At 33.7% G+C, this 9,321-nt stretch overlaps 1 protein-coding gene and 1 non-coding gene across 2 annotated transcripts in view; one reads left to right on the top strand and one right to left on the bottom strand.

Annotated features, from left to right (window-relative positions):
- Window positions 1–9,321, top strand: part of PDE3B (phosphodiesterase 3B, cGMP-inhibited) — a 168,641-nt gene that overhangs the window by 27,824 nt on the left and 131,496 nt on the right. The gene's annotated exons all lie outside the window — the stretch shown is intronic.
- Window positions 197–268, bottom strand: TRNAC-GCA. Its single transcript has one exon. It is a non-coding gene; the product is annotated as a tRNA-Cys (tRNA).

Genomic DNA, 9,321 nt, shown 5'->3' with positions numbered 1-9,321 from the left:
TTAGAGAGAGGGAAAAGATATATACATGGTGTACATATATATATATATGTGTGTGTGTGTGTGTGTGTGTGTGTGTGTGAGAAATGAAAGTCACTCAGTTGTGTCCAACCCTTTGGGACCCCATGGACTGTACAGTCCATGGAATTCTTCAGGCCAGAATACTGGAGTGGGTAGCCATTCCCTTCTCCAGCGGATCTTCCCTACCCAGGAATTGAACCAGGGTCTCCTGCGTTGCAGGCAGATCCTTTACCAACTGAGCTATTAGGGAACCATATATATATATATAAATATATATATATTTATATATGCATATATATGTGTGTGTCTATGTATAGATACACATATATAGCACAGAAGGAAAAATTAAAGAAAATAGCAGGAGAAGTTAAAGCAAAGCAGAGATAGTAGCTAGAGCAGAGAGGTGAGGAAATGGGGTTAAGACAAGAGAGTGCATTAAACAGAATTCATTGAAGGTGCAAACATTCATCCTTACACACTTAAGTAGTGTTTTTTTAATTGAGATTTAATTGATATATAACATTATATTACTTTCAAGTGTACAAATAATGATTCAGTACTTGTGTTTAATGCAAAAAATGTCTAGGTAACATCCGTCACCTTATATAGTTATAAAAAATTTTTTTCTTATGACAAAGACTTTTAAGATTTACTCTTTCAGAAATTTTAAAATATGCAATAAAGTATTATTAAAATAATCACAACTTATTTTATAACTGGATCTTTGTACTTTTGACCTCCTTCACCAATTTCATGCACTCCCACAGCCCCAACTGTAGCAAACCACTAATCTGTTCTCTGAAATCTGTAGCTTATTTGTGGATATATGGACTCACACACACGTATCACAGTTCCTACTCCTTCATCCATCAATGGACACTTAGGTTATTTGCCTATCTTGGCTATTCGTAAATAATGGAGGACTTCAGTTGTTGTATAGTTATCACTGTTTTAGCTCTGTGTTAATGCTGAGTATTAACAATGCTAGTTTTCTAGCCCCAAGCACTTCTTCCTGAAACTGTGACCTACTCTGTGCTTTGTTGTTTGATGTTCAGTCTCAAAGTCATGTCCGATTTGCAACGCTATGGACTGTAACCCACCAGGCTCCTCTGTTCATGGAATTCCCAGGCAGGAATATTGGAGTGGGTTGCCATTTCCTTCTCCAGGGGGTCTTCCCAACCCAGGGATCCAACTCGAGTTTCTTGCATTGGTAGGTGGATTCTTTACCGCTGAGCTACCAGGGAAGTCAGCTCTTTGCTTAGTTGGCTCCAGAATAACACAATTTGTGACGTAATTGGAAGATAATAATCTTTATTAGTTTAACCTGTTAAACTCAGTCTTCTAAATTCTTGTTTGTATGAAGTGATTCAACCATATTAAAGATATATATCAAGTCTTTTGCTGGTAAGGGTATATAAACATTTTTATCAAAGACGTGGAATACAGTCATCTTCTTTTAGTTTTATAGATATTATGCAAAAGGAAACAAATTGAGAGTCAGGATATTTATTACTACTTTTCCATTCCATCCACTAGTATTATTAGGTGTCTACTGTATGCCAGACATGCGTCTAGGTGCTGGGGGAGAGCTATGAACAACATGGCCAAGGTCTCTGCCTTCGTGTAACCTACATTCTAGTGGGGGAGATATAAAATAAGCAAATAAGCACATATATTATCAGATAGCAATGTGTGTCATAAAGAAAAGTAAGAGAGAGTAAGATGACATTGTATTGAAGGAGGATATTTAGATAATTTGATAGGAAAGCCAGGTAGGATATTTAGATAAAGTGATAGGAAAGCCAGTTGGGATATTAACAAATCACTTTTTGTCAGTATATTTAGAAACCTATTTTATGCAAACCAAAATGTGTTTATGAAGATCAAACCATTTAAAATTGAATAGGAGCAACATCTATTCACCGTAAATTTCTTATCTCTATTATTATTAATAATAGTACCTGTCCTGAAGTTTTGTTAGAGTTTAAATAAGATTCTGTATGTGTATATATGTGCAAGTATAGCCTTGGCACAATGCTTGAGTTATTATTGACTCTCAATAAATGTTGAGTCTCCTTTTTAGCATGACTTTATTTCCATTTATTTTATATGCATTTTTTTGAACCAAATAGGTTATGAGTTGACCAAGTCCTCTGTTAAATGCTTTCTTTTCCTGCAGATAGTTCCAAATTCCAGATTGAAGCTTTTTTTAAAATTTAGAGAATACAGAAATTTTAAATTGAGGTATAACATATACACTAATCTTAAATATACTGCTCAATGAATATTTTCATAGGTATATACATATGTAATTACCACTCAGATCCAAATATACAACATTCCAAACACACCAGAAGAAATCTTTGTTTATTCTTGGAGACATTACTCCCTCCATATATTAACCACTATTCTAAGTTCTATCTCCATGAATTTGTTTGGCCTATTTCTGAATTTCATGTAAATTGTTACATAGTACATTATCTTTTATATCTGGTTTCATTTGCTGAAAATAACCTACAATATCCAAAAATATTGTTCAGTATATTACTAGTTTATTACAGTTCTGTATAGTATGGTACAAATGTATTATTCATTCTCCAGTTTATAGACACTTGAGTTACTACCATTTGGGAGGAACATTTACGAATAAAGCTGTTGTAAACATTCTTATACATCTTTTGGTGGACATATATTAATTTTTGTTGACTATATACCTAGGAGTTGGGTTTACAGAATCATTGGAGGCTTCTCAGGTGACTCAGTGGTAAATAATCTGCCTGTAATGATTGAGCTGCGAGTTCCATCCCTGGGTCAGGAAGATGCCTTGGAGAAGGAAATGGCAACACTCCAGTATTCTTGCCTGGAGAATCCCATGAACAGAGGAGCCTAACAGGCTACAGCCCTTAGGGTTGCAAAGAGTTGGACACGACTAAAGCAGCTTAACATGCACACATGCAGAATAAGTATATATTCTTACACAGAGTGAGTATATGTTTGACTCTTGGCAGTTAAGTGCCAAGTAGTTTTCCAGAGTTGTATCAGTTTACACGCCCAGTAGTAGTTGATGACGAGTTCCAGTTGTTCCACTTTCTAATCAACACTTCCATTGAATGTGTAGCCATTCTATGAGTTGAATAGTGGTGTGTTATTGTCACTTTAATTTGCATTTCTTGGATGCTAATGATGTTTGAATACTTTTCTATATATTGATGGGCCATTTGGATTTTCTCTTTTGTGAAATTCCTAACTAGATCTTTTGCCCATTTAAGAAAATGGATTGTCTTTCTTTTTTTTTTTTACTGACAGTGGATTGTCTTTTTTTTTCCCACTTGCTTTATAGTAGTATTTTATATTCTTTATGAATTGTAGATATAAAACCTTTTCTGGATTTACGTACTGGTAATATCTTCTGGTCTGTGGATTATCTGTTTGCTCTCTTAATATTTTTTATTTTAAATTTATTTTTTAATTGAAGGATAATTGCTTTACAGAATTGCGTTGCATTCAGTTCAGTTCAGTTCAGTCGCTCACTCATGTCCGATTCTTTGTGACCCCATGAATCCCAGCATGCCAGGCCTCCCTGTCCATCACCAACTCCCGGAGTTCACTCAGACTCACGTCCATCGAGTCCGTGATGTCATCCAGCCATCTCATCCTCTGTCGTCCCCTTCTCCTCTTGCCCCCAATCCCTCTCAGCATCAGAGTCTTTTCCAGTGAGTCAACTCTTTGCATGAGTTTAGCACGCACGCACGCATTCATCAAAAGATATTCATGTTGATGTTTGGCAGTCAAACATCAACATGAATATCTTTTGATGAATGCGTGCGTGCGTGCTAAGTCGCTTCATCTGTCCAAATCTTTGCAACCCTATGGACTGTAGCCCACCAAGCTCCTTTGTCCATGGGATACTTTGGGAAAGAATACTGGAGGGGATTGCCATGCCCTCCTCCAGGGGATACTCCTGACCCAGGGATCGAACCTGTGTCTCTTTTGTCTCTTGCATTGGCAGGCAGGTTCTTTACCACTAGCACCACTTGGGATGAACTAGCACCCCTTTTGCTGAACAGAAGTTCTTAATTTTAATGAAGTATAACTTATTTTTTTCTATTAATAGTTTAGTAACTTGAGTTTTTAGTTAGCAGTTTTAGTGACCTTTTGAATATTTAAAAAAATTTTTGCTTACATGAAGATCATGAAGATATTTTCTTATATTTTCTTCTAGAAGCTTTGTAGTTTTTACCTTTGACTTTTAGTTTTGTGGTCTACCTTGAATTAACTTTTGTTAATGATGTGAAATTGAGCTCAAGGTTCTTTGTTATTTCATACTAGTTTCCAAAACTCTAGTGCCTTTGATTGAAAAGACTGTCTTTTCTCCACACAGATTTTCAGTGACATCTTTTTCATAACAGGTGACCATATATGTCTGGACTTGTGTTTGAACTCAGTATTGCTGGTATATCTGTCCATCCTTTGGCCATTGTCACACTATCACTTTATAATAAATGTTGAAATTTGGTTAAGTCCTTTAGCTTTGTTCCTGTTAAAGTTTGAACTTGGCTATTCTAGGATCTTTGCATCTCCAGATAAATTTTTGGATTGATTTGTCAGTTTCCACAAAACGTCTTGCTGGGATTTTGATTAGGATTGAATTGGGCCTATAAATTAATTGGGGGGGGAATTGGTTATCATAATAATATTGAATCTTCCAAACTATGAACCATGTGTATTTCCCCATTTCTTTTCATTTTTAAATTTTTTTCTCATTTTTTTTCAGTGTAGTTATCTTACTTATCTTATGCAAAATTTATTCATTATTTGACTTTTGTTATTATATAATACTGTTTCATAAATTTCATTTTCCATTTGTTTGCTGTTACTTTATAGAAATACAGTAGAAAAGTCTTAAACTCGTATCAAAACAACCTTACTGGGTTCATTTATTCATTGTAGTTGCTTGTTCATAGATTGCTTTGCATTTTCTATGTATATAATCATGTTATCTGTGAGCAAGAACAGTTTTACTTTTTCTGATCTTTATACTTTTCTGCTGTTTTATTGTCTCATTGTAATGACTAGAATCTCCAATACTAAGTTGAATAGGAGTGATGACAGTGGACAATCTTGTTTTCTCCCCAACTTCTGGGGAATAGAGTCAGTATATAAACGTCAAAATTGTTGTTAGCTGTAGGTGAGGATGTGTGTGTATTTTTTTGTGTAAAAGATACCTTTTATCATATTAAGGGGCTTCCCAGGTGGCACTACTGGTACAGAACCCACCTGCCAGTGGAGGAGACATAAGAGATGTGGGTTCAGTCCCTGGGTTGAGAAGATAAACTGGAGGAGGAAATGACAGTCCACTCCAGTATTCTTGCCTGGAGAATCCCATGGATAGAGGAACCTGGTGGGCTACAGTCCACAGCGGTGCAAAGAGTTGGACAGGACTGTAGCGACTTAACACAGATCAGATTAAGGAATTATCCTTCTATTTCCAGATTGCTAAGAGGTTTTTAAAATTATGACTGTTAAATTTTATCAGATACTTCTTCTGCATGTTTGAGATAATCTTAGGATTTCTCTTTTTTATTTTGTTAATGTGGTGAGTTACTGTGGTTTATTTCCAAATGTTGAGACAACATTGTTTTCTTGGAATAAATCCCACTTAGTCATATGTATTATCCTTTATTATATTTTGCTGAATTTGCCTTGCTAAATTATTATTATTAATTTTTTAGAATTTTCATCACTGTTTATGAGAGACGTTGCTCTATCATTTTCATTTCTCATAATGGCCATGTCAGGTGTTGGTTTTAGGGTCATGCTGGCTTCATACAATGACTTAGTATTTCCTTTTTTTCACTATTTGCTAAAAAAAAAGTTGTGTAAGATTGATTTCTGCTACTTTTAATTTGTGAGATCATCTTTTTTTTTTTCTTATAAAGCTTATGAAGTAGTCATCAAAATATAGAGTATGATTGTCTTCTCTATAGTTAGGGAACCAGAATTAGGCAGCTGGTAGTTACTGATCTGATTATTAAAAACTAGATCTGTCTTACTTCAAAACCTACGATGCATAATGTACATGGAGGAAAGTGACTGACCAAGTGGTCATATGGAGGTCTTAAGAAATATTATTAACAGAAGTTATTCCTTTGAAAGCTGAAAGAACTTTTGAAAATGTACTTTCTGCTAGCCTAAGAATCACACCCTTGATGACTGCTTCTTAGCTGTTTGTGAGGGTTGTGGGTTAAAGTAGCTTAGCTTTATAATTCTCAGCTGGCTCTGTCCAATGAAAAGCTCGTCCATTCCAAAACTGAACAAATCAGTTTTATTTCTCTGTGGTAACAAATGGTTACTTGGAATTTACTGGAATTCCTCTTTTTCCAAATCCACATAGTCCTGGCAAAAGTTCTTTGACTTTGTAGAAGTTAAGATATTTCCTTGCATATGATAGGTTCAGAGAGTCAGCTTATCCTATACTGACAGGACCAAGGATAGGGGAAAAAACTTTATACAAAGGAAATATAAGGTGGTTTTTAAGACTTATCTAGTACTTTATTTCCCCTCAACTTCAGGCATTCTCATCAGAGACCCTTTCTTATAAAAAGAAAGTTAACTTTTATTCCATGTAGAAGCATCTCCTCTTTCTAGGGGACACAAAATACATGAAAAGGGGTACTTGTTCGTCAGTCACTAAAAACTTTAGGTTTTCAAGCAGTTATTTATTAATGACTTCTCATTTTATAACTTTCTGTTTTATTTTCAGAATTGTATTGGAAATGCTTGATTCCTTTATGATTTTTCAGCAAGTTATAATGTTGTTTAGTCACTAAAATTTATATTGTGCCAGTGACATTATTTTCTTCCCTTCGTATGAAAGCCTCAATAATTTTTTCTCGTTTCCAGTTAATTAGAAAGTCTGGCTCCCTTTGAAACACTTTCTCATTTTTAAAGCATAAAGTGTTATTTAGTGAAGCTTACAAAAGAATAATATCAGAGAAGGTAATTCTTTTTAGGAGAAAAATATTCTGTGGTAGTGAAATCTCAGAGTTTTAGAGCTGAAAGCTTTTCCAAGAGATCATTTAATCGTTTTAGTACTTGGGATATTGATATCTTAATGGGATTATTTTGCTGACAAATGTAGTATTTATTGCTTTCTAAAATCTTTGTTAATTATGGGTGCCTCCCACAATGGAGACACAAATTTAATTTAAAGGAATAGATATTATCGAGATAATATATAAACAATTTATTCAGTTTTTCATATACTAAAATTCGATGGAGAGCATTAGGTATTGTGCCGGGTGCTCGTAGTTATGAAAGCAACACAACTGTTGCTCTCAGTGGTCACAACCATTGGGGAGATAAAGGAATAGCTGTTATTTTTAGTCTTGGTAGCCTTTAATATTAGAGTTAAAAGTATTGGCCTGCTAGTCTTTTACTTTACATCTTATTCTTTTGCCATTCTATAGGTCTAATTGGTTAATATGTGGATTCTAATGTTTAGTGAGGTTAATTATTAGTATGAGAAGGATTTCATTTGATTTCTATATAAAACCAAATGAATAGACTTGATAGTTAATTATTTGTGCAGAATAATAAAAGTTTAAGTTTGGAGGTTCTGTATATTAATGGAATTAGAAACGCTTGCCCTAAAAGTTGTATTAAAATTCTGAGATAGTAGAAGAGGAAGTGGATTGATTTTATTATAATAACTTTGTGAATCAGGAAAAAATTTTAAATTATCCAGGTAAGCTGTCAAAATGAGAATTTAGAAAGGAATGTTTAGATGTTGAATTACTTATGAACTGACAACTGTAATAATCTTTTGCCACAATTAATATCACAGTACAGTGCTTTGAAAACTTCATAGCAAAGGCTTGTCAGTTTATTCATTTTTAGGAAAAAATTTTAGGGTATTATTTTTTAAAATATTTGTTGAATAAAAAGAAAAATCACTAATATTCCAGGTGAATTTTTTCTTCTAAATGAAATTTTCTTTTAACCTCTGTTCTCACTTGTAAAGTTCAAGTGATTTTATTGCTGGCAAGATCTCTTGACTAGTGAATTTATTCTCCTATCGTAAATGTTCTGATGTCATCATTCTCTTCTCTTTCTTTTATCGTGGCTGTCATTTTATGGGAAAATGACACAGTGGAAGGCAAAAGGTTAGCTGGAAAGGAAAAGAGATGAAACTGAAACTAAAAGTGACTAAATATATACTAAGTTATCAATTGCTATTTGCATATTATCCATGGTAAATTTTATTTTTGTACTGGCTTTTCTTTGGTTTTTTTTAGGAGCCCTGCTTGGAGTATCTCCTTTGGTCATTTAGTTAACAAAACTAAGGGCTGATTATGTGCCTAACATTTCTGTGAATGTCTAGCTCATTGATTTGTGATAGTACCCAGTTTTAATATTAACTTTGTAAAATATATAGAGCTTAACGTTCTCCATATATGAGGCTTCATCTTCCCAACAGATTATATTTTCTTGGTGTATTTTAATGGCAAAAATAAATGGGTTTATTCATATTCTGTCTTCCCTTAGCACAAATGAATAGTTTTAACTATATTTCCTGTTAGCATTTTCTTAAGTTTTACTAAATGAAATGTCTAAAATGAGTAGTAGATATTTCCTGTGTTGCAATTATCTTTGGATTCCAGTTATTATACCATCTCTTTACAACTGATAATCAAAAATAGTTTCAAAAACTTGAACCATTTTAGCATAAAATTTTTGTTCTGCTTTTATAGTACATTTTTGTTTCATCCAAAGTAATACATACACATGGTTAAAAAACCAAATAGCACTAAAAGATTAACATGAAAAATTGCAGTCCCCTCTCTAATTCTTCCCCTCTCTCCAGTTCTGCTCCTCAGACATAATCACTCCTAATTCTTTTCATTATTTCTTGTGATATTTATCTACATAATTAAAAATAATATGCCTCTTCTGCCAATTTCTTGACTTAAGTAATTCTTGTATGTAATTGAGATTTTAGGTTTCAGAGTCCTCCCCTTTTACTCTTATTCCATTCTTTTACTATAGCTATGTCCCAATTTTAAAATCTGTTTTTGGTATTTACATTCTCAGATTATAAAAATATTGTTTACTGTTAAATTAAGTCTACTTTTTAAAAAAGCATCCACTGTTACTGTTAAAGAGTCTGAAACTAATCTTGATTTTTCTCTGGAAGCTTTTAGGATTTTCTTTATCTTGGTCTTCAGAACTTTTGTTATATTGTGCCTTAGCCCGTCTTTTTTTCAGTCATGTGCTGATATATATATTTTTTTAATTTAGGAG

Source organism: Bison bison, unplaced genomic scaffold (assembly GCF_000754665.1).
Source record: "Bison bison bison isolate TAMUID 2011002044 unplaced genomic scaffold, Bison_UMD1.0 scf7180017864518, whole genome shotgun sequence".
Classification (NCBI taxonomy): domain Eukaryota; kingdom Metazoa; phylum Chordata; class Mammalia; order Artiodactyla; family Bovidae; genus Bison; species Bison bison.
This window is presented reverse-complemented; position numbering and strand designations above follow the sequence as displayed.